The 26,761-nt window shown below is 31.0% G+C and overlaps 1 long non-coding RNA gene across 1 annotated transcript; it reads left to right on the top strand.

Moving 5' to 3' along the window:
• Positions 1-19,040: 19,040 nt before the first annotated feature.
• Positions 19,041-25,854, top strand: LOC129218095 (uncharacterized). Its single transcript, XR_008580287.1, has 3 exons — positions 19,041-19,179; positions 22,328-22,434; positions 25,728-25,854. It is a non-coding gene; the product is annotated as an uncharacterized LOC129218095 (long non-coding RNA).
• Positions 25,855-26,761: the final 907 nt, after the last annotated feature.

Raw genomic sequence — 26,761 nt, 5'->3', positions numbered from 1 at the left:
TAGTCCCCAATGAAGATCAATGGCCCTCTTAAAGCTATCCACTCCCTTGCTCATTACCGCCTCTTCCGGTAAGCTATTCCAAGTGCCCACGACCCTGCTAAAGTAGTAGTTTTTCCTGATTTCCAAGTTAGCCTGAGATTTAAATAGCTTAAAACAATGACCCCTTGTCCTGCTTTCCCCGCAAAAATTTAATCCATTTACATCTTTCATTTTGATAAATTTAAATAACTGAATCATGTCCCCTCTGACTCTCCTTTGCTCCAGGCTATACATGTTAAGCGTATTAAATCTGGTATCATAATCTAAATCTGAGAGTCCCCTTACTAATTTAGTTACCCTTCTTTGAACCCTTTCCAATACAAAAATATCTTTCTTCAGATAAGGCGACCGAAACTAAACAGCATACTCCAAATGAGGTCTTACTAAACTCCTATATAAAGGCAGAAGAACTTTCTTAGATTTGTTTGAAATAGATCTATTGATGAACCCAAGCATTTTGTTGGCTTTGTTACTAGCAATACTGCACTGTTGACTAAACTTGAAGTCCTGATTTATAAAGACACCCAGATCCATAACATTTTCTGCCTGATTTATGACTGAACCCTGTAAACGATATCTCATACGCTTATTTCCATGACCTAAGTGTAGCACTTGACATTTCCCTACATTAACTGCCATACCCCATTTATCTGCCCACTTAGTAATATGATCTAAATCCTCTTGCAGCTGTTTTACTTGTTCTTCATTTTCGACAATCCCCATAACTTTTACATCGTCAGCAAAACAATTCATGCTTCCAGAAATATTTTCATTGATGTCATTCATAAATATAATAAACAAAAGAGGCCCTAAAACTGATCCCTGAGGAACCCCACTTAAAACATCACTCCAATTAGAATGATTTCCTCTCACAACTACTCTTTGCTTCCTACCAGTAAGCCAATTTCTAACCCAAAGTAAAGTTTTTCCTCCTATTCCAATGTCAGCTAACTTGCTGAGAAGAGCAACATGCGGTACCTTGTCAAAAGCTTTTTGAAAATCAATATAAACAACATCCACACATTTTTTGTTATCTAAAGCTGAGGTAACCTTGTCGTAGAAATGCAATAAATTAGTAGTACAGGATTTACCTTTCCTGAAACCATACTGCAAACTAGTCAACAGACTATTAGTCTCTAAGAACATCATGATCTTAATTTTGATCAAAGTTTCGAAAATCTTACAAATCACCGAAGTCAAACTTACAGGTCTATAATTCCCAGCAATACCTTTAGACCCCTTCTTGAAGAGTGGCGTTATGTTAGCCAGCTTCCAGTCCTCTGGCACCGTCCCCGAGTTATAAGAAGCATTGAAAATATTCAAAATAACATCCACTAATTCCTTTGCACATTCAACTAAAATTTTTGGATAAATATTATCTGGTCCCGGAGCTTTAGTTGCTTTAATCTTTTTCAAATGAAATAAAACCTCCTCCCTGGAAAATACAAAATCCTCAAGCTGTATAATAGCTTGTGTCTTGTTAGTGTCAACTGTTGAGATACAGTTATCGTTAAACACACTGGAAAAAAAGTTATTTAGAACATTTGCAATATCCCTATCGTTTTGGATTAAATTTCCATGCTCATCAACCAAAGGCCCAATTTGACTGTTTCGAGCTTTCCCAGAATTAGCGTAAGCAAAAAACCTCTTAGGGTTCCCATCAATGTCATCTGCCAGCCTTTGCTCCAATTCCCTTTTCTGAATCCGTACCAAATACTTAAAATTTCGCCTTGCCTTACCATACTGGAGCCTCTCCGCACTCTGACCAGTTTCTTTAAACTTACGAAAAGTGGCTTGCTTATAATTAAGAGCTTCTTTAATCTCCCTGGAGAACCACATGGGCCAAATTTTGGTACTAACACCTTTTCTCCTAAAAAATATATTTTGGGCCTCCCTGCAACAAAATCTCTATAGCCCCTCCCCAGAGGCCATCAGTGTATATTTGTAACATTAAATAAGTCTTAGTGCTAGGTTTTTGTTTGAATTTTTTTTCTTCAATTTCATAGGCTGTTGGACCCCTTAAGACCTGGGACACCCCACACTGCGGGGGTCCTATCTCGCTCTCCCCCACTCCAAAAAAAAAAAAAAATTAAGAGCCTCTGAATATTTCAATGGTTTAGTGGGCACACCTAGTTAATAGATTAATTTGTATTTAGTTGAAAACGAAATTATATTAATCAGAGGTCATTTTTATTTGAAACTAGATGCAGATAGAAATATTCAGAAATGAATTGGGAAGTTAAGGGGGGGGGAGGCGTGTATTTTGACATATATATTTTTTAAAATTCATATATGCATAAGAAACAGATGTCTCCATTGTTTTATATTTATTTCTTGAAAGTACACTATCTATTATTTAAAATTTTCAACAACATTTTTATACCAAAACAATACTAGAATGAAAAGTAGTTAGGTAGTAGAGATTTTTTTAATGAAACAAAATTAAAACAATTCAGAGCACCAAAAAAGGACTTGTACTTATTTTGAATTTTTATGAGAAAACAAAAACTAAAAATTAAAAACAATTTAGCATGAGGAAAACTCATTTATTTCACTCTAAGTTTTCAGATCAATAGCATGACCTTATTGTTGTAATCTTGTTGTTGTTGTAAATAACATAGATCTCTGTTATTCAATTTATTTTTTGGTGTTATTGTATCTATAAACTTTATTTAAAACACAAAATTTCCAGCATTTTCATCCGAAAAAGAAAACATTAGTTTAATTAAAAACTTCAGTCATTAATGGGCTAATCTTCAAAAAGTGCAACTTTGCTGTCACATGCCTTTTACAGTTAAAACTAAGGAATAGTTTATTATTTTTTAATTTCAGCAAAAATATATGCATTTAAATCTGCCGACAGTTTTTTTTTTTTTGTAATAATTTTTACTTATTTATTTATTTATTTTTGGGAGTTCGCAGCATGTGAATTCTTACCTCCATGTATTAGAATTTAATTAATTCAAAATAAATGAAGTGATAAAAAAAAAGGTAAGAAAATGAAAATAAATAAATGAACGACAGATAATGGACATTAGAAATTGCTTGTTTTTGTTTCGGAAAGGCAAGCGTTATAAAGAGTTTTAAATCTAAAAATATTTCCTGTAACCATCTAAAAAGCAATATTACTATTAAAAAAATTGCATGTTTAAGTTTACCCTGTACAATTTTCTGATTTAAATGTGATTAAGTTAAACATTAAATTAAAAATTTGAAAGGTAAATATGCAAAGGAAAATTTGAAAGCTTAATACTAGAAATAGGTAGATGGTTAAAACGAGGTAACCCCTCCCCCCCCCCTCCAAAAAAAAAGAAAGAAAAAATACCAAGAACCTCTAAATATTTTAGTGGTTCAGCAGGCACTCTTTGGTTAAAATATTAATTTGAATAAAATTTAAAATTATTACTTTAATTTGATGTAGATAGAAATATTCAGAAATAAATTGAGGAGTTGAGGGGGTGTAATTTTAAACATTACTTATTTTCAACTCATATGAATTAGAAACAAATATATCTATTGTTATTTATTTATTTCTCTGCATCATACATTTATTACTTAAATTTTGAACAATATTTTCACATTAAAACAATATTACAAAGAAAAAAACCTTCACATCACCAGTAGAGGACTTGTACTTATTTTCAATTTTCGTGGAAAAGCAATGTTTACATTTAATTTTGACAGATATTTTAAATACAACTTAGCATGAAGAAAACTCATTAATTCCTTCATTAATTAAACTCATTAATTAAAGTCTTCAGGTCATTACCACATAAAAATTACAACCAAAGTCTCTAATGTTCAATTTATTTTTTGGTGTTACATCTGTAAACTTTATTTCAAACACAGAATTTCCAACATTTTTACACGAGGAAAAAAAAGAGGAAACAATGACATTTTTCTCAACTAGGCAATCAAACTCAAATTCAGGGTACCGAAACAGGATTTGTAGTTTTTATAGATTTTGGGACAAACTATTATTATCAATAACTGCTTAAGTAACAAAATAAGCAAAGATTAATCTTTGTGTTTTCTGAAATGCAACGTAACGTTAAAATATTTAGATGTTCAAAATGTAGTTATTATTACCAAATTTTTAAAAATTTCTTACTCCAAAGTATCATTTCCTAAAATTAATAATTATGGACAAAACATTAGTTTAATCAAAATTTTCAGTCACTTATAAACATAAAGAAAATAAATTTTGTTATAGGCTTTATTCCCATTTACTCAATCAGGGAGTTTCGATTAGACAGGGCAAAATTTACTGATGCTTGTAATTTATTTTCTCTTATACTATTCGTGAAGTGAATTTTTATGAAAAAAACTCCCTTGATTGAAATAAATTGAATTTTTTGTTCAGATTTTTTCATACAGTTTGTTATTCCATTCATTACCCCATATCATGGATGGATGAACACAACGTATGTTCTAATATCCTGAAAAATGCTTCCAGAACTCAGTCAGAAACAGAACAGGTGCACTGACAGTCAGAAGTGGACTAAAAGATAACAGTTGCTACCAATCCCTTCCAAAATTGGAGCTATTTGCAGTTATTCAAATTCTGTCCTGTAGTTTAAGTGGGGAGAAAAATCTCTTTTTGAGAGGGGGGGGGGGGGTTCTGGATAATTACAGGAACAGAATAAGCAGAAATGAACTGTTCATTTAATGCTGAAATAAGGTATAACATTTAACAAACCTAAATACATCTTTCATAATTTTATGTATACCTAAATTTTTTATCCTTGTCTTAAATACCAAAAAATTTATTATAAATCTGAATTGAAAACAATATTTTTACATGACAAACAAGCATAAATCTAAAGAAAGCACTTGATTTACAAAACAAATTCAAAACTCTAAATTTAGAGAATCAAAACAGAATTCCAGCTACTATTTCAAAATTTCTGTTGCAAAAGTATTGTTTGTTTAACCTCTTTACATTTCAATATTATTGTACAAATGAATGATAATTAATTTGATAATAAGCGTAACAAATCAGAAATACAGCATTGTTTGTATGAAGAAGATCAAAATTTCATTTAATTACACTATTTAGCATTTAAACACAAAATTTTCGTTGGTTTGTATGTCGTTGTTGAAAGTCCAAAGACCATTTCGGTAACAAATTTCCTGAAGTTTTCAACATAACAAACATGAATGGCATATTATGCATGGAAATTTATTATTTTTTTAAAAACAACTTCATTAAAATTAGTTTTGATAAAGCTGTCAAGCTAAGAAAACTTCGAAAATGATTTCTGGATATCCTTGTAAACTTAATACTGGAGATCATTCTATTATACAATTTTTTAAGCAAACAGTACATTATTATCATGAGTTTTCTAGAACATCTGCATCAAGGCTACAATTCAATTAGTAGTTGAGCTTTCTTTAAGTTGTAGAATATCTGGAAGAAACTTAAAAAACATTAAGGGCAAATAAATTTAAAAGCTGAAGTAAAACTCTTCAAATGTGCTAAATCATCAATACGGCTGATGTTTTGAATTGGCAGGAATGTTTTTTAAAGTAGTTCATAAAATTATAAATGGAAAATAAATAAACACACTTTTATTGAAATAGAGCTGTATTTCAACTACTTTGCATTAAGTGTGTTGTAAAGTTTAATTTCAAATAACAGGGTGTTCTAGAAACACATGAAAAAGTAAAACACATATTACAGGGAATATTTTAATTCATCAATCTCTTTTGACTAGCATAGATTGTGTTTTTCATTCATTTATGTACATAATTTTTTAGTGTAATTTTTTAGTGTTAACATATTTTTTAGTGTGCATCATCTTTGCTCTTAAGAAGAGAAATCACCAGTTTATGATGACTAAAATAAGTAATGATTGTTCACGATTCCAAATTTTATAGGAACCGTGAGAAAACTTGCTTGTTTTTTCTGCACTTCACTTAGGAATATCCACAGCAAAATTGTAGGGGTAGGTGGGGTATGTTGGACAGTGGGGCACGTTGTTCAAGTCCCAATTATTTTAATAATATTAATATTTTTTATTTTATTTTCTGACCAACAAATAGCTCCTATGGTCCTACAAATCCTATCACGAAATCACATGGCACAGTTATATTGAACAAATTTTTTTCAGTGTTATTTCAGCAGTCCTGAGTAATTTTCAGAAAATTATAAATTAATTTTTTTATTGGTTTTAGTTAAGATTGAGGATAAAAAAATTAAACTCCTGTCTTAAACTTTTACGTGAATGCTATTACCTCATCAAAGAGCTTACTTGTGCTTGTGATTGAAAAAATGTGAGTGCATACTGTAGAAACTATTTATAAACTGTTCTTGTTTGGCTTTAACATATAAATTTAAGTGAAGTAAAAATATAGAGAATGCAATATAACTGATGCTTAAATTTAGATTCTTTAAAATAAAGCCACATTTTTCAGTAAATTCATTTATCTATACCTGATATTTCAGCTGGCCACATGAATCAGTTTTGAAAGCCGTATGTTGGCCACCATTGTTTTAGAGCATTTGAATTCCCCTTTATTTCAATGTTCTATTTCCTGACAAAAGTATTGATTTTCTAAAGCCTTTAACAAATTAAGATAATCTCTGATAAATTGAATATTTGTTTATTTATACATTTATTTTTATGAGTGGTTGAAATGAACTCAGATGCAATTGAATTACCTTTTGAGTGGGTGAATCAAAATCACGAACATGTAATAAATGAATATAAACAATGAAAGAAACATTACTTTTAAAGTGGTTGCATTATAATTATAATAATATAAGAGAAATAAACAACTCTGATTTAAGGAAGCAGTTACTAAAGACTTTATTTTGCATTGATTGAAAACGTCGGATAAATATCAAAATATCCAATATATATCAAAATATCGAATATTTTCGAACCCTGATCTTTACGGATAATCTCAAAAATCCATTATGACAGCCTTTATTTTAAAATTCCACACTAGTTAAAATTTAACTCTACATTAATCGAGATAGGATTATTTAAAAATCATTTTTCCACCAAATATCGAAATTTTTACGAAATTGATGTGGGGTGAGAGCTTCATGTACTTTATTTTTCTGCTGATCTAGAAGAGTAGAATTCTTTTAAAGTTTGATTCCAAGAAACGGGTTGTATCATAATGACACACGATAGACGCGAAACATGTTAATTGTTCATCAAACACTTTTGAATAGATTGTATTTCTTATTCATTTTCTTACATAAAATTATATACATGTGTCCACTTATAATGATCATCTTCTTCCTTCCTAAGAAGAGAAATGATCTGTTTACGATAACTAAAGTAAGTAATTACAAATGTACATATTGATCTCCGCGCTGCCTAAACGTAGTACATGCAACCATACAAAATGAGAAAGAAAGCGAGAAGAGCGCAAAGTCTCACTTTCCTCCAATATCTGAAGGCAAGCAAGCCACTATTTTCCTTCTAACCGACATTGCTTATCCCCACCACTTTTCATCACACAAAAAGGTTGAATATAACTTCAAAGCCCTTGCATAAAAAGTTTCACTTAAAAATCTTTGATTCAGCATTTTATTATAAAAGTATTGATATTTCAACCAGCAAAACTTTAAATGTACCTAATTTCTGACAAACAAGAGCTTTGTGGCTGGGAGGACTTTTACAATCTCAAAAACCCATGGTAACAGTCCTTACCTGAAAGGTACTTCAAAAGTTGTTAAAACTTAACTGTGTATCAATCATGGCATAATTATTTAAAAATCATTTTCTCAATAAAAATAGAAATTTTTACGAACCTGAAGTGGGGTGATAGTATGCACTTGATTCTTCAGGTGATAAAGAAATAGCAGGTAAAGGAAATAACAAGGCAACCTAAAAATTAGTAAACCCTAATTAGAGCATAATAAAATGTACCAACACACTACTTCAACGGAACTTAGAACACCTCAGTTTTCTGTTTATGATGGAACACACAGAGACTCGCATGCTTGTTGAATAAAAAAGAGTAAATTACCAAAATAACCAAAACTACCTACAATTCTTTAAATTTTTAATAAAATAATACATTTTAAATTGGCTCGCTCAACCTAAAAAATCGATAAAAACTGTACTGTGTGTCAAGCAAGTGTTGTACTTCATATCCACCTCAAACGCTTTGGCAAATTCATGTGGCCACATTAATTTCATAATCGAACTGACGTTTTTCTTAAACAAATTTTAACTAATCAACATTTAGCAGAATATCATAACAAAACGTTTCCATAAATCAAAATGTTATTAAAAGATACTGCCAGCAAGCACTGAAAGTCCTATAATTTATAAGCATTTTATTTCCTCTGCATCTCCTTTCAAAAAACAAAAATTTGACACTAAATACTTACGTTGCATCAAGTGAAGATTGCTTGAAGGAACATGAAAAAGGATACATTAGTCAATTTTTGTCTAAGAAATGATCAGGAAAAATAAAAACCTTAACATTAAAACATAAGTTAAAATGGGTTTTAATATCAAGTCACATTCATTTAAAATAAAAATTTCCGCAGCATAAAGCATTTATAATACAAACCACAAGTTAAGATCTCTTCACATCACAAGTGTATGTTTTGTTTACTTCCACTCGTCGCCAAGCACGAAATTGATCGCGCCAAACCGAATACAGAGATCTATCGCTAAAAAAATTTAATTTACACAATTGAAACTTTTGCCTTGTCTTAAAGTGTTGTTTTTCAATAACGTTGTGATTGGAATCATCGATTTAACAGAAAAAATAACTATAAAAGACCCAAATAAAGTGTCGGGATGGAATTTTAGCACACCGGAACACATGTTCTTGATATAATTACGCGATAGTTAAAGAAATAGGAATGGACTCACTCAAGTAAAGCTACACACGTATAATTTGAACATTGTAGAACAGTAATATGAGCATTAAAATCCTGGACTCACCTTTAATTTTTCAGATTCTGGGTTTTTCCACAGCACTGTCATACGCTCCATGTTAATCCTACGGGAGAAGAAGAAACCTTGCCTCAGGCGGTCTTCGACCAATAGGAAAATGATACCGCGTTGTCGCAACTCTGAAAACTACGTTTTCATATAGGGACTCTAGATTTAACCGACCCCGAGTATTCGACTGGGTGGATGCCGGCAGTTAGCTAGTTTGGGGCCATTGATACGAAAAATTTGTTGGAACTCAATAATATCGCGCGGTCAGCACGATGGACCTAAAATTACTTTCTTTCTTATATTTGTTCTAAAATTTAGACATTAATTCTGTGTGTCCTCGATCTTCTTTCTCCTTAGTTCTTTTACTCCAATTAATTTATGCAGTAACTTCGATCAACCCTCTCCCCCCCCTCCCCCATAAATTTTGCATGATATAAGCTCATTTAAAATTAAATATTTCACAGTAATATGTGCAATAATATTTAGTTTCTTTTTTTGTTTACTTCTGCTGAGAAAGCCATTTTCCCCCCCTTTTTTTCTGGTGGATTAATCTTTAAAAACGATAAGAAAAAAAATAATTAATACTTTGAACATTGAAAAAAAAACTGCTTTTTTGTTAGTTAATTGTGAACAATTAAAAAAGAATCTTACAAGAAAGTGCTATTTAATTCAAGCGTTAATCTAGTTTATTGCTTATATTTATCAAGCTAAGTTTCGTTTTCACTTACCATAATTACTTGGTTCTTTTATTCCAATATTTGGTTCTGTTACACCGAGTTTCTTTATCCTGCACCCCCCCCCCCACACACAAATTTCGTGCAATATTAGCTCATATAGCTTAATATAGTTCACTGTATTATGTGCACCAATATTTAGTTTCGTTTTTGTTTAATTAATTACTTTTGCTGAAATAACCTTTTTTTTCTTTTTATTTCGTTGGATTTATCTTTAAAAACGATTAGGAAAAATATTAACACTCTGTATATTGAGAAAAAAAATTGTTTATCGTTAGTTATTAGTGAACAATTACAAATAATGTTACAAGAAAGTGCTATTTATTACAAGCGTTGATCTAGTTTATAGCTTATATTTATCACATTGTGTTTCGTTTTCACTTACCATAGTTACTTTCTTTCTCCTCCTCCCATACATAAATTTCGTGTGATATAAGCTTACATAAAACTTTATGTATTACGTTTAGTTTGAAATTGTTGCTCTGCTCTGGATTTAAGGGAAATTTGAAGAAAAAAAAAGCAAAACATAAATATTTTGATGAAAATTATAAGTTAAACAGTTCAATCTTAATTTCAATTGAATTATCTACATGAGTGCGTTATTGAGTTTTTCTACTACAGTGGAGTTTCTATTATTCAAGTTAAGCATATGTGAAATTTAATAAATAAGAAGAAAAAGGACATGGAAATATAACTAGAAGGAAACAAAATTAGTGATTTAAATTCCAAAACTTTAGTTGTTCATTGCTACTCCCTTTTTTTTTTAAATGAATAACGTTAAAATCAAGTCTTCTCGCTTACTCTTAAAATTAAATACATAGTACTCAGAAAAATTATGAAAACCGGATCGTAATTTACGGGTTTTATTGGGAGAAAATGTTTTCAAAAGCCAGCTAAAATCATTTTTAGTTTCATGGCAAATGAGCAGAACAGCCATATCAAAAACAATATACAAAATAGAACACAAAATTGCACAACACATAACAAGAATGAATGCTCGCTAAAGTCGTAGCAGAAATACAAATTAAACACATCGAATGCAAAATATGCCAAAAACCTAGGGTGGAGTAAAGTATTATATGCTTCTTTGAACAGCTTTCATGGCGAAAGTAGTTTAATACTTCCAAATATACAGGTGATAGTTTTTAAAACACACTTGTTTACAATGCTTCGCTACGAGCGAAAAGATATAAGTAGTGCGAGAGATGATACTCTAGCGGCCTCTGGCGGAAGTGGAATTTTGTTGCCAAACTGCTAACATGGAGATTCGTCTCCTGTCGGTCTTTCGACCAATAGGAAAGCATCTGAGTGCACGGGCAAATCCAACATGGCTGACTGCTTGAATCCGAAGTAGAAGACTAAGAAATTTATTAAATAATGGACTTTATTAGCGAGAAAAAATGTCTATGAGATGTTAAAAGTCCCTTGTACTGCATGAAGATTTATAGGATATGGTTAATGAGGGAGTATTTTCAAGGAATTGATTAATCAGCGATTGCCGAAAACATGCATAGTCCTAACATACGGTAAAGATATCCTTTTCGATGTTTATTTATTTGCTTGATGTAGTGCGTGAAAGAAAAATCTTAAATGCTGTGATACCTTTAGTTTTATTGTTGTTCGTGCTGAAATTTCGCCTGTAAATTTGGCTAATTCTTATATTAATTCGTAGTTTTGGTTAAAGGTACATTGGCGACAGTACCGGTACATATCGACGCCAAATGATTGTTTACATTTTACTGAATCCTTGTCAAATTACTGGAAAAAATAACAATCTTAATTTGATTATGTGCGAAATGTAAAACTGTTTACATAAAACAGTATCATATAAAAAGTAGGCTGATGCTTGATACATAATTTTTATATTAAATGTTTGTAAAATAGTTTTTGAGGTGTTCTAGAATAGTGAGAAATTCTTAATTTCATAAGATTCAAAAACAACTTTTCATTTTGCAGTGCTAATAAATCAGTATTAATCCTGCTTGCAAATAATTATCATTTTGTCTTGCTTTTAGTGTTAAAAAATTTAAAATTATTCTATGTTATTGCTTTATCATGATTTAAAAGTGAGTTTCTGAATCATTTTGTAAGAGAGCTGTACATAATTTTTGCTTCTCAGTTACAAGGATCCCTTTCAGCCATTCATCTGTGCAAATGAATGAAGAAGGAAATGAGAAAGACCTTTTAGTGAAATCTTACCATTAAACGCTAGCTGGTTTGTCGATATTGACAGGTTAAATAAATTAAATTATCTGTCATATTGGTTAACTTGCTGGTTAATCTTTTCATCCTTTGAGTTCCGGTGCCAAAGTAATAGAAGAAAACCACAAGTCACTGAGGCACTTACAATTGTAATAGTTCAGTTGGTGATGGCTATGTTTTAATTCAAGAAAAAAAAAAACCAAGTTTTTCCCATTTGAAGAGAATTCATTGCATTTAACCAAGAAGAAATGAAGATTTGAACCCAAGCATCATTACTTTGAAAAACCTAGAAATGTATTCCCCTACCAATTTTTATTACGATTTCATAGTATTTTTTTATTCTGTTCTTTTATTATAGTTTATGCTATTTTTTTAACGAATAGTTCTTTACCTGAGTAAAGCATGATTGGAACATTTGCTATAGTTTTTATATTTAAAATAAACATTGTTATTCAATTTGGTGTACTTGCTGTTCATGTCATTACTTTGCGAATATGTTAACAATGTTGCACCAATTATTTAGGAACTATTCGGTTTCCGGCTATTTTTTTTTAACAATCCGGTATCTGATCCAGCCAGCCCACACCGTACGGGATATCTGACAGATTTTTGCAGGATATCCAGTAGTTAATCTGATATTGATATGGGGGTTATCCGGTATATATGTGGGGATTATCCGGTATGAAGTGGGGTTTGATGGAAAATTTTTAATTAAATGGGATGATGTAATAACTTTTCATGTTTCCTTCATCAAGTTTTGCCTTTAGTAGTTAAGATAATAATTTTAACTACTAAAATTTTTTTAAGACTCTACCTGAATTTTTTGAACACAGTAACATTTCTTAAAGTTGATTTTTTAATTATGAGTTTATTAATTTCTTTTTTAAAAAATAAACATTTTTAGCACAACTCTTAATGATGTATTTTAGATGTTAATTTGCATTTTTTATGACTATGTAGGGGAAAAAGGGGCACATTTGAACATGGGTCACATGCGTACATGGCATGTTTTACTAAGATAACCTCAAGCAAAAAATATTTAAAATTCTCAAAATATGACAGTACCAGTCCTACCTCTTGGTGACATAATCTTTGTTTTAGCGGGTGTTGTATATAATTTTACCAATACGTCCTTTCCTTGTAAAAACATATTTTAAACTAATTATGGAACTAAACTTAGCTGTTGCAAACCATTATATGAACATGCAAATGAATTTATGACATAACTTTTTAAATTGAATCAACTTCTTTTGAAAGTCAGCTGTAAGGTAGATAAGATGGGGTTACTTGTGAATATAACATCTTCCTGCATATGTGAACACTTTCCATACCTCTTCCATAATACCTGTACCTCAGAGCCAGACTGATGTAAGTCCAAAAATTGTGATTTTCAATTTGTTCATTATTATATTGTACGTAGAATCCTATTCATTCCGCATCGAGCCATGTGAATGCAATTCTAAAAAAAATTATATTAATTTGAATTTTTGGCATCTTGAATTCAAATTATGTTTTTCGCAATCACGAGAGTGTGTGTGTATGAATGCGCGTGTGTGTTTGTGTAGGCGCATGTATGTGGGTGCGTGTATATATGTATGTATGCATGTGTGTGCGTGTTGTGTATGCAGTGCTGTGTGTGTAGGAGTTCGTGTGTGTGTATGTAGGCATTTGTGTTTGTGTTGAGCGCATGTTCAATCTTTTGCATGCGGCAGACAAAAGTTTTTCCTCTCGCCTCTAAAGTTACAATTATATGACTTACGTTGTTCTGACCTGAGGTACAGATATTAATATTAGGGTAGTATTAGGGTTGAAAACACTACGTACTGGTGTCGGAGTACAATTAGTTTTGGGATACAGGAGCCAGAAAACCAAAAATGTTTTCAAAAAATTCTGTGTACAAGCATGGAGAAAGAAAATCATTGAATTAGTAATTTAAATTTTTTCATTTTTTAAAATTTTTGACCTGAATAGGGAAAAAATAATCTTTTACTAATAATAAAGATGAAAGTCTGTCTCTGGATCTCTGTACGTCTGTTACGCGCATAGCGCCTAGACCGCTCGGCTGATTTTTATGAAATTTGGCGCAGAATTAGTTTGTAGCATAGGGGTGAGCACCTCGAAGAAATTTTTCGAAAATTCCATTTTGTTCTTTTACTATTCCAATGTTAAGAATATTTTACCAAGGAAATTATCATAACCTGGACAAATAAATTTCCAATTTATCATAACATGGAACCGTAACATTTGAGAGCAAATTGGCAAGAAATTCATCATCCATTATTTGTAAATATACAGGCAAATCAAACCACCTTTTATTTTTCTACTACTGGCATTCTGCCGAAGCTGCAGAGTGGAAATACGACTAATTTTGGGGGTGCAGGAGTCGGAGTTGGAGGCCCTAAAATTTTCTCTAGCATTTCTTTGTACATGCATAGAGAAAGAAAATCATAGAACTAAATTATTCAAACAATTTTTCATAATGTACATTTTTAATCTGAATAGGGAAAATATAATAAATTAACTTATGAAGTTAAAAAAAAAAAAGGATGGAAGTAATGAATTTCTGCCACAGCTGGGGAGTCGGATTACGACTAATTGTATGGTACAGGAGTCAGAATTGGTAGCTAGGCATTTCCCTTCAATTCCGCAGCATTAGTAAAACCATTTGCATTTCATATTCCTTTCATTTTGGTTCAGTCATGTTTATCTCTTGTGTCAATATTCAGGTCTACGAGATATGGCATTTCAATTTTAGTGATAGCTTTTTTATCGATTCCTTGATACCAAAAATTGAGAATGTATTCAAAATCTGCACAAATCCCCCCCCCCCCTTAATTTTTTTTAGGTGATAAAAAATAATGTTTTCTGTCACTCTGAATGTTAAAAAAATTTCAGTTGTTCAAAAAATACTTTTAAAATAGTTAAATTGACAAATACCTTTTCTATATACATGTTCATCACCAAGAACTTTTTCCAACTGTTTGTTTGAAGCAAATTTACCTTTAAGTTAGGGATTTATCTTTGCCTTAAATTTTCCCTTAGAGGCTAATGTTACATTCCTTTGATGCGTAAAAAATGGAACAAAATATATTTCAAATCAAAAAGTAAAATCTGGAAATGAGGTGTGCTCGCTGAAATTTTTCAAACAGAAAGTTTGTTCAAATCTGACTATTCACTCAAAAGTTATGTGTGTGTGGGGGGGGGAGGGGGGCAGCAGATTTTTAAATGTATTCTGTGGGAAAAAAGCCTTTTTGTTATTATAAAATTCATATAAAATTAATTTACTTCAGCTGTTAGTCTTTAGTTAATTAAACCTACATTAATAGCACTTTTTTAGGAAAATTTTAAATTCAATAAATTTCTTCTGCATTTCTGCGCACAAACGAGATGAAAAAAAAATCATGGAACTAAATTATAAAAGCCATTTTTCATAAGGCATTATTTTGAATCTGCATAGGGAAAAATTAATAACCAAACAAATGAAGACAAAAAAGACAATTTTTATGCAGTTAAAATTTAGCACCTTTTTTTACTTGAAAGTGAACAATGACAAGATTTTTATTGAAAAAAGGAAGGAAGTAAAAAAATAGCTTACGGAACAAAAAAAAATGTATCAAAATAAAGTCCTTTTTTTCAAACATTATTTACTAAAACTATCGGCGATGAAACAAGTAAAAAAAAGCCCGCATGAAGAGATAAAAACTTATTTTAGCAAACCAAGTATTTGTTTTGAGAGCAGACGATCCGAACTTTTACGGCAACCCACAATAGCAACGATGACGTCATGGTTTAGAAACAAGTCTGAGCTCTGCCAGTGTTGGCTGGTATAGAGGATAGCTCGAACTTCAGCGTTGCTTGGACTTGTCTCATGTTGGATCGTGTGATAAGCGCTTAACAATAGGCTAACCGCGGCATTCCAAAGGAGTTGTCCATGGGTTGCCATAAAGCAATTAGCACATATTCTTTCGTAAGCATTTTATTTAAAAATTGTTATTGTGTGTTTTTTTTCTGTTTGTTTACCCGTTTTCTCTAGTTCAAGACTAATATGATTAGCCAGATTTGTTACTTATAATGCTTAATCTTTTAAAATTTCATTTTGTCTACTTGTTATTTAAGAATAAATTTTGAGTTGAAATTTGTCTTTTTCCTTTTGACAAATTCAGTTCTTTTTACATATCATTGTATTGTATCATGTAAATTATTGATAGTAGTTCAGATTTTGCTGTGTAACTCAAAGATTAAAAAAATTTGCTAATAAGAAAGCTATGAAAATGTTGGATAAAATATTTTAATGTAGATGTGCTAATTTTTTTAACTTATTTTGGTATGAATCAATATCACATAAGTAGTACATAGATGTATATACAGTAGAATACCTTTATAACGCCGACCTATGTAACGCAATTCTCTATAAACCGCACAACTTTTCAGAAGTAAACAATAGGTTTTTAAGTTTAAAAAATCCCTTTGTTTTGCCTTGCTAATATAAAAGTTGTTAGAAAAATTGAATTTTGAAAGTTTTTCATCTTTCCAGCTTAATTCAAAGCTTTTAAATGAAAATCAATATTCACAGTAAAAAGAGAAAATATCAGATGGCTCTTGAAAATGCTGCTGTTATGCAAACTATGAAACTGGCAGAAGTGAAGGATAATTCACTTTCTTTTAAATGTAAAGCATATTTATTTGTGAATGATTAGTTGTGTTTTAATACTCATTGCAGATAGAACTAATTCTGAAGTGCTAATATATATATATATATATATATATGTATATATATATATATATATATATATGTATATATATATATATATATATATATATATGTATATATATATATATGTATATATATATATATATATATGTATATATATATATATATATATATATATATATATATATATATATATATTCTGAATATTAGTTTCAAAATTTGTGAAATGACCTATATAATGCCAAAACCTGTATAACGCAAAAGCTCTGGTCCCAAGGTGTGCTTTATTACGGTCTTCTACTGTACTTGAAAGTCATTTTTGTTGTTTACAAACCTAATTAGATTTGAAAAAACATTTTCATAGCCTCATCTCATCAAAAAACTAAGAATTATAGGTAAATTTAATGCACTTATCTTTATACATAAATGGCTACTTCTGTATGTATGTATGTCCAGCGTAATCTTCAAAACTACTGAACCGATTTTAACCATTTTTTCACCATAGATAGCTACATTATCAGGGAGCAACTTAGGCTATAATTTATTCCTAAAAATCATAGTTTAAAAACGTTATGATCAAAAACAGTAAATGTCATGTAATTTCCCCATTAAATGATTAATATAAAACCCATTGTTACAAAAGTTTGTTGCCTAACAACAGAAATATTCAATATTAAAAGTAATCATGATGAAAATTTTGAATAAAGGCTTCTCTGCAGCAAGCATGACATTTATTGCTATCTTAGGATTTTTATCCTCATCTATATACATAAATGACTACTTTTGTATGTATGTCCGGGGTAATCTTAAAAACTACTTGATCCATTTTAACTATTTTTTCACCAAGATAGCTACATTATTAGGGAGCAACTTAGGCTATTATTTATTCCTAAAAAGCTTAGTTTAAAAACGTTATGATGGAAAACAGTAAATGTCATGTAATTTCTCCATTAAATGATTAAATATAAAACCCATTGTTACAAAAATTCTGTGCCTAACAACAGCAATATTAAAAGTAATCATAATGAAAAATTTGAATCAAGGCTTCTCCGGAGCAAACATAAGTTTAAAGCAGGGTTGGCAAAAACCCAGGTTTTTTTTAGAAAGCCCATGGACCCAGGGTTTTTTGGGTTTTTTTAAATAAAACCCAAAAAAAACCAACTAAAGTTGGGTTTTTTAAAAAGAAATGTGGGTTTTTTTTGTCTTTTTTTAGGGAAAATGTGGGGGTACTTGTAGCATATTGTAGCGTAAGTGTATAGACAAAGTGCAAAAATTGTCTTCGGGTAAAAAAAGCTGGAAAACTAGTTAAAATTCAGCATATTCTGAAGAAAAGTATAAAAGACTACAAAACCCAAGAATGGTGAAGTTTCAGATTTTTTTTAGTTTTCATTATTACCAACAGTTAAGGCAAAGTTACTTCTCGAGTTATGAAATCTATTGTTCGTTTTTAATTACTACATTTTTTTTTTTTTTGCATATTACTTTATTGTATATCATTTTGTTATGCAAAACTACGGTAGAACCTCAAGTAGTTTAAATCAGTTTTTACTGAATTCCAGCTTAATCAACACATTTCTTTGAATTGAATGTTGCCTGTTTTTCTACTTCTGTGTACAGAGTAAGAAATATTAAACTTTTTCGAAGATAATGAAAATACTGTACATCCTGTTCTGTTTTCTGTTGACCGTTTGAAAAACCTGTTAATTTCTAAAAATATACCTTGTGTTTATTCGAGATTTGTGACGTGTTAGTTTGCAGAAAATAATTCACCTGAAAGCCTTTTAACTAGAGTAGTTTCCTCTGTACAATCTACAAATATTGAGAAAATCAGACGAGACAGGACTCAGTCAAGATAATTTGAGTTATTTATTGACCAGTTAAAGAAAAAAGTTATTAAGTTAAAATAACTTTTAACTTTAAGTTATAAAGTTATTATAAAGTATATTTATTTAAAATCTTTGAAGTATTTTTTTAATGCTGTTAAGTGTTAAGAAATACTATTAAAGTTCAAAATTCATTTTTTGTGTTCATTGTCTGTGATGAAGAACAAATAAAAAAGAAATTTAAATTATGAAAGTATTTGAATTAATTTTTTTTTAACTTCTCAGAAAATTTTAAAAAACCCAAAAGTGGGCTAAATAATGGTTTTTTTTAAATGAGTTTTTTCAAAAAAACCCATTGGGTCCAATTCGGCCAACCCTGGTTTAAAGTCATCTGGAAACTCTACTTTTTTCTACTTTATTTCAAACATTTGGAAACTCTACTTTTTGCACACTTAGAGAAACAGCGCCGACTTATATAACGCAATTCTCTATAAACTGCACAACTTTTCAGAAGTAAACAATAGGTTTTTAAGTTTAAAAAATTCCTTTGTTTTGCCTTCCTAACATAAAAATTGTTAGGAAAATTAAATTTTGAAACAGCTTTTCATCTTTCCAGCTTAATTCAAAGCTTTTAAATGAAAATTAATATTCACAGTAAAGAGAAAATATCAGATGGCTCTTGAAAATGCAGCTGTTAATGCAAACCATGAAGCTGACAGAAGTGCAGGATAATTCACTTCCTTTTAATGGTAAAGCATGTTTATTTATGAATGATTAGTTGTATAATTAGTGTTTTAATACTCATTGCAGATAGAACTCATTCTGAAGTGCTAATATAGATATATTTTGAATATTAGTTTCAAAATTTGTGAAATGACTTATATAACGTCAAAACCTGTATAACGCAAAAGCTGTGGTCCCAAGGTGTGCGTTATAACGGTCTTCTACTGTACTCGTTTGTTCTTTATACTTATTGCTATTTTACTTTTATGGGTAAGGAAGAAGCTCGATTTTTAATCACGTCAAAGCGGTGTGTTTTGAGTTCTTTCATTTAAAACAAAATGAAAGAAAGTAGCGATTGTTTCTCACAATTATTATTGACCCAGGCAACGCCAGGAATTTTTGCTAGTTAATATATAAATCTAAAACCTCGCTTGCTCAAGTAGCATCAACAATGGTTTTAAAATTTAGGGCTTACTTTGATATAATCGATATTCTATTTCAAACTCAAATTTTATTATGTACCAGAGGCATGTGCAGAGTTTCAATAATGGGGGTACCACTGCATCCGGGCCCGTGATTTAAAATAATCAGTGGGAGGGCAATTACTACTCTACTCCTCCCCGTCCCACAATAACATTACTACTGCATCTTCACTTTTTCATTTTCATACATCACTAGGGCTGGGCAATATACGGATATACCATCATATATCGATATATATCTACTACCGCAATAACAATATTTAGATTTCTATCTGTTCGATATATCTTTTATAAAGAAAATACGGGACTTCATTACAGAGAAATTAAAATACTGACTTAACAATACGTAATCTTTCATAGCTCTGTGTGATGGGTGAATGTTTGAAGTTTTAAGATGTTTTCTGCATTGTTCAAAGAGTTATTTAATTTTTAACTATAGTCAAAGGGAAGAATTCACAAGGTTGCCGAAGGTAAATATGGGCCCCTTTGTCAGTAGGTCTTCGGATTTCCTCCCCCTATAGAGTTTTCAAAACTTATATTACTATCATTCAGAGCAGGTTCCTTCCAAGGATCCCTGCTCTCTTTCTGACAAAGCTGACATGACCTCTCATAGGCCCATAAAAGCGAACGTGTATTGGTTAAGAGAGCATCCTAATGCAACAATTAAAAATTAACCAATTGAGGTATCAACACGATTCATAGTTCAAATTAAACATAAACTATTGATATTGAGCTGAATAAAATGTTTAAGAAAAATACTGAACAGAAATATTTTTATTTAAAAAAAATGAAAAACGAAAAAATCCTAATAAGAATACTTATGTCTCGCATTTATCACACAAGAGGTAGAAAAATTGTAACACCTGGCAGAGATGAATTCAAATTAAAGTAAATTGTCCAAAATAATCGTTAGAAAATGCTTCTTATGTCCATAAGTGTTGGACAGAATGTATAGTTATCTTATCCACGCCAACTACACTTGGATGATTGCATAAACTGCAGTTTTAATTGCGGATCTACGAAGTAAGACCAAAGATAAACATGAAGCAGAAAAGTGCACAACTATCCTGGAGCAAAGAGAAGCTCATTTGGGTGCAACAAGACTGAAAAGACATTTTATTCAGTGATGCATATTTATTTGTAATATCTGTCGAAAAAAGAGGAGATCAGGGGCAACAACGTTGGAAAAGTATTATATTCAGTGATGCATATTTATTTGTAATATCTGTCGAAAAAAGAGGAGATCAGGGGCAACAACGTTGGAAAAGTATTATATTCAGTGATGAATCATTTTTGAAATATCTGTAAACAAAAAAAGGTGTTTGGGTTTGAGGTTTAAAAGGAAAAGCGTATGAGAAATCTTGTGTAAGAGGTTCTCTCCACTTTGTCACATCCTTCTTGATTTGTGGGTGCATGACAGCTGCTGGAATTGGGAAGTTATATATATCATAAAATAAAACAATGCGTGATTTCCGCTGCTAATCAATAATACTGAATGATACTTCATCTGAGGCACAGCAGTTACCCATTTAGCGACACATTTTATCTTCCAGCAAGGTTCTACTCCGTGTCACATCTCTAAATCGACTCATAGATTTTAAACAGAAAGAGGAATTTCGGTATTGAACTGGTAAAGCAACTGCCAATCTCAATACAATCAAGAATTTGTGGTACCATCAAATCTAAATAAATCCGTTCAAGATCTGGTGCCCGCCAACAAAATTTAGCTTGTTGCCGCATTGAAGAGAGTATGGAAACAGTGTCAGAAACGATTAATGCAAATAGGTGGTAGAATCCATGTGAGAGAAAAGATTAAAGCATCGAATTCAGCAAAAAATGACGCATTCTAGTATTAATGTTGTTTCTTTTGAAAGTGTTTTCCCCCCTTTAATTTGAATATTCTAATTTTTTGACTCAACGTAAATCTTCATCACTATAAACGTTTGGATTATTCTGTCTAAGATTATTTTTAATTGAGTATATTTGAGATGAAATTCACACTTTAATGTCTAAGAAAGGTAGCATGTTCATTTAAATGCCTAATTTGCACTTATATTTGGTTGGAATAAACTTTTTTCCAAAACGTGGGAAGTATTCTATTATTTTGAATTTGAGTTGTATTTCATCGATTAGCTGAAAATGAAACTGTTAAATTTTTTTAAAATAACTTTACAAATGTAATCATAAAGTGCAAATAATTTTAGGTACAAAGTACAAACATGCTTAAAATTGAGTTTTTAAAATTTCATTTTAATAAAATATCTGAAGAGTTCAAAAATTTTGGATGTCCTCTCCCAAAATGATTGGGTAGATCTGCCACTAAGCTAGAGTGTATATATTGGTAAAGATTAAGAAAAATATAAAAGAGATGAATAGCAACGCACACACATGTACGTGCAGTTAGGTAATTTACTGAATTATGCTACAAATATGCCGCACTTGTGTTAAATTTATTTGAATATAAGATAATTAGGCATGAAGAAAAAAAGTTCCAAAAAAAAAAAGCAATTTAGACTATATTTGGTCAATTAAAGTCATGATATCCGTGGATCTGCCCCTTTCAAAAAGAAAGCACTTATTTAATATTTCTCGTTTCTTATACTTTGCATAAATGCAGTCATTACATTCTTTTGATTTCTGTTATTAAATTACAGTTTTATCTTATGATTAAAAATTTTGCTTCGAATTTCAGAGATTGTGAATGGAGATTACAAATAAGAATGCCTGTAGTGATGACCATTCTTTACATGCTGTGGAGGAAGTTCTGCTGATGATTACGCTATTTCTAATTAAGTGGCGGTAAGTATTCCTTGGCTATAAACTATTCTTAGCTGCAAATAAAATATTAACTTTCATGCAATAAGCAAACAAAAATTAGCTTGTGGATGAAAAGACTTCTTATGTTTTGTTTGATGTCTTTTCAATAATAAGGTTGTTTTTTTTTAATTAATTATCAAAAGTCCTTTGTAACCCTAAAGCGTGTGTCTCCGATTCTAGTTGCTATTTGTACCATTTAAATGTTTTTATGATGCTAGCAACTTCTTTTAGTTGTGTAACATCAATTTCTATTTGTACAGAACTTTTCTTTTGCATTTTCTTTACTTGGAAACCAGCCAAGGAAGCTGGGGTTCATAATAATCCCTACTTGCATTAAGACATTCTGAGATCGGTAATATGATCTAAAACTAAAGTCTGTGGGAACAATCCTTTCTCACCCCCTTCGTCTGAACAATACCCTTGTTTTATAATGTCATAGTATTGCTTTTATCATAAGTAATAAAATATGACTTAGTAGTTGTTTGCTATCATGTGCAGAGAAAATAATTTTTGTCACTATAATGCACAGACTAAACAAATGTCAACAAACTATAATGTACAGTACAAATGAAAAAAAAAAGCCAATTTAATTAAAATAGTTAAAAATATACCTAAAACACCTTCAAAAAAGTGTTACAAATATAACTTACATTTTTACCGCAATAGTAACCTTTTTTTAAAACTTTGCTTCTAGTGATCATATTATAAAGTATGTGAGTAAGCATAATTAGTCCATTTGCAAGTCTATAAATCTTTTATGGTACGTTTTTGATCATATTAGTTTTTTAAATAGTATCTGGAAATCCCTAGAGCAAAGTTTAAACCGTATATGTTGATTAAATTAAAAACTAAATAATTCATTTTACTATTTTTAAATACATATAGTGTTCTTGAAAATAATTTGCCAATAGTTCTGTCACTTGATTGTGAAAATACACATACTCTAGTTTGAAATGCAAGTAGTGTGTTCTATACTGACCCTCAGTGCACTGAGATACAAGCCCCTAAAAAGTACACATTTTATCATATTTTGATGACAAAACTGCTCTTTTTTCTTAGCATTGAGCATTAACCATACATTTAATGAGCCTATTTAATAATTTATATATATCGCTACACAAATTGCTCATAAAATCTATGGTTGAACCGCAGTGCATGGAACCGAGATGCCTCAAACATGACACATTTTCACTTACTTCGTCAGTTTAGCCACCCTTGCCAGGGTCCACTGAAGGTCAGCCATAAAATTTGATATATTTCATTTGAGGCACTAAATATCATGGTGTAATCACAAAGATTACTTTTGCTGATGCTCCATGCGCAGAGATAATTGAATTATTAAAAAATGTCGATATGTGTGAGAAAAACCCTAAGTTAAGACCAACTTTCAGTGTTTTTGTAGGTCATAAAAAATTTTTTCTAAGAAAAGAAAAGATATGTGTCTTCTAAAATCATTCAAAGAAACCACTAAAATTTTTTTCAAAATAAAAAATGGCATGATCTGACCTGTCTGACTCTTGTAAAAACTGGCTCTTAATATCGAAAAATATCCAAAAGACCCGTCAAAGCTTCCCAGTTTCGTTAACGTCACCAAAGATAGTATAAAATTGCACTTTTAGAAATATCCGCTTAGGAGCCCCAAAACATATCCTTCCTAAAAATTGCCTAAAAAAGATTTTAGTTCCAAAAAAATTTCGGTTCGGAATATTTTTGCGTTTCCCCTATCATTTTCAGATATAGCCAAAAAATCGGTTTTTGAAACAATAGGTGCCGAGAAATTACAGGAGAAAAGCTGAAAGATCCCCTACCATCACCAAAGAAAGCCTACATTTGCATTTTAAACTTCAATTTCGAAAACTTTCGATGGAAGACGATTGAATCTTCCTCCCTCTAGCAACGTCAACAAAGATAACCTAAAATGGCGTGTTTAAAACTTCAGTTTCGAAAAATTTTTGGGAAGAGAACTGATCCTTCCTAAGCTATGGTCACAAAAAATAGCTTCAAATTGATTTCAATTTTGAAAGAATTTTAGGAAAATACTCTGAAATTACTTTTCCTGAAGTCTTGAAAAAGTTCCTAAAACTGCAATAACATCAATTTCAAGAATTTCTCCATGCACCTTGAATATGCCCGACTCTTTTGTCCTTTCAATCAAACACAGCCAAAGATTAACTAAAACTTTTTTTACTCCAATTTCGATAATTTTCTGAGCGCAATCCCTCCTTCCCTGACCCCCTGCCTCCCCCCTCCTGCATTCTTCTTCTGATGTCACCGAAGACAGGTTATAAGATACGTGACTAGTAAATTTTGGTATTTATTACTTTCTTCGAAGATGTAAATTGTACCTAAGGAGTTTCTTACTATTTAACTTTTCTTCCTTTTTATAAGTTCATCATTCTTCTGTTTTTTTTTTTTTTAATTAGAACTTGATATAGAAATTTGAAGAAAGATTTATGTGGACGTTGAATATTAGTCAAAATATGAAAATTACTTTTGAGGGGAGGCACGTTTGGTCTTCGCACGTGGGCGGCTGACACCCGAGGATCGGCCCTGTTGAAGAATCACAGTAACACTACCAAGGTGCAACCAAAAAATAGTGTTAGGAGGGCACTGCTAAAGAAATCTCGCTTTCGGTGGATAGGGGTGGAGGGCGGTATATTCTCCCCCGGATTTTTTTTTTTTAATTATAGTCTTAAGAACGCAGTTTTAGACGGTTTTTGGTAATGCTGTGGGGAGGAAAAATTAGGGAGGCCTTCTGCGGAAATTTTTAGAAATTGAAATCTTTAAAACGCTATTATAGGCTATATTTGTTGACGTTAGTGTAATGAAAGGAATGGGGCTTTTTGAAGTTCCCTCCGCCTATCTTTTCAAAATTAAAGTTCTAAAAACGCAGTTTCGGGATAACTTCATTGATGTTACAGGCAGTGCGGTTCTAGGGCTCTCCCCAAAAACTATTTTGAAGTTCAAGTCCTAAAAAACGAAGTTTTAAAGAGACATTCAGGGATACTAGTTGGGGAGATTTAAACGCTCTCCACTTATTTTTCGAAACTAGTTTCTTTCGCTTCTAGGTGTTGCCCATGCTAGGTACGCCACTGTCTGCAGATTGTTTTTGCATATATTTTAAGGGGGAAAAGGCCGAAACTATATCTGACCCCTTGGCAACTGTCATATTTGCCTTGTTGACAGTAGTACATGCAGAGATTTGTGCACATTAAACTTGTTTTGAACATATACCTCTGAAATGCAAACTTATTTATTTGTTTTTTACTTTTTAGTTGTTAATTGGAAACAGACTTGAAGAAAGGGAAAAGAAATGTGATAAAGATGACAGCTATTAAAAATTACTGTTTTGTACTTTTGATTGTTGCTCATTTTTAACTCTTAATTGTTGTAAAAAATTTGAACAAAAATTATTGTTGCAAGTAAATTTTACTTATTTTTTTCTATATTCTTGTCTATATTTCTTTCTTTTTGAGTCTCCAAAACAACGTTTTTCTTCATGTGAAGTACATATATAATATAATTTCAATGCTCCATATATGTTTTTCTTTGTACGCTTTTTTTTTTCTTTCAACAGACAATATCTTTTGACATTTTATACTATACCTAATACCAATTCTTGTATTTGTAGTTGTTGCAAATTATTTTCTATTTGGATTGGTATGATCATTAATAAACACATTAGTGAGTAAGAATTTAAAATATTGAGCTATCATATGAAGAAACATTCAAAGAATAATGTAATGCAAAAAAAGTAATCATAACTCTGTCCACAAATAAACTTTTCTGTGTTCCAATCTTAAAGATATCATTAAATATTTGGTTCTCAGAAGAATTGAGAAATGGTAAAATGCATTTGATGATTTAAGTTTTAAAAAATAGTTATCACTCGAGTTCAACTGTCGAAAAATGTATTATGAAACATACAAAGTTATTTTAAAGTTCAAAATGTATTTTACTGCAAGTAACAATCCTATATGCAAAATAACATAAGAATTTTGCTTTTTCTTTTCTTCAGCAAAATTACTGAATTAAAAGCACAAAAAGATAATTCATTATTTTTCATAATGTCGATGAAATGAAATAAGAAAGGAAAAATGTTCAGAATTTCTTATTGTCACAAAGGTCTAAAGCAACGGTGATCAACATATGGCTTTTTGGGCCTCATCCAGCATGCGAACTAATCCACAAAAGCCACCATGTCCATTTAACCACCACCATTACATAAATTCCATAACAATGTTTAAAAAAAAGGGATAGGGGTTTCTTTGTAAGGAGATTAAATTGTAGAAGGGGTGAGGCGCAATGT

The sequence above is a fragment of the Uloborus diversus genome, chromosome 3 (genome assembly GCF_026930045.1).
Source record: "Uloborus diversus isolate 005 chromosome 3, Udiv.v.3.1, whole genome shotgun sequence".
NCBI lineage: Eukaryota > Metazoa > Arthropoda > Arachnida > Araneae > Uloboridae > Uloborus > Uloborus diversus.
The sequence above is the reverse complement of the archived record's forward strand: the minus strand, read 5'-3'. Positions and strand labels throughout refer to the sequence as shown.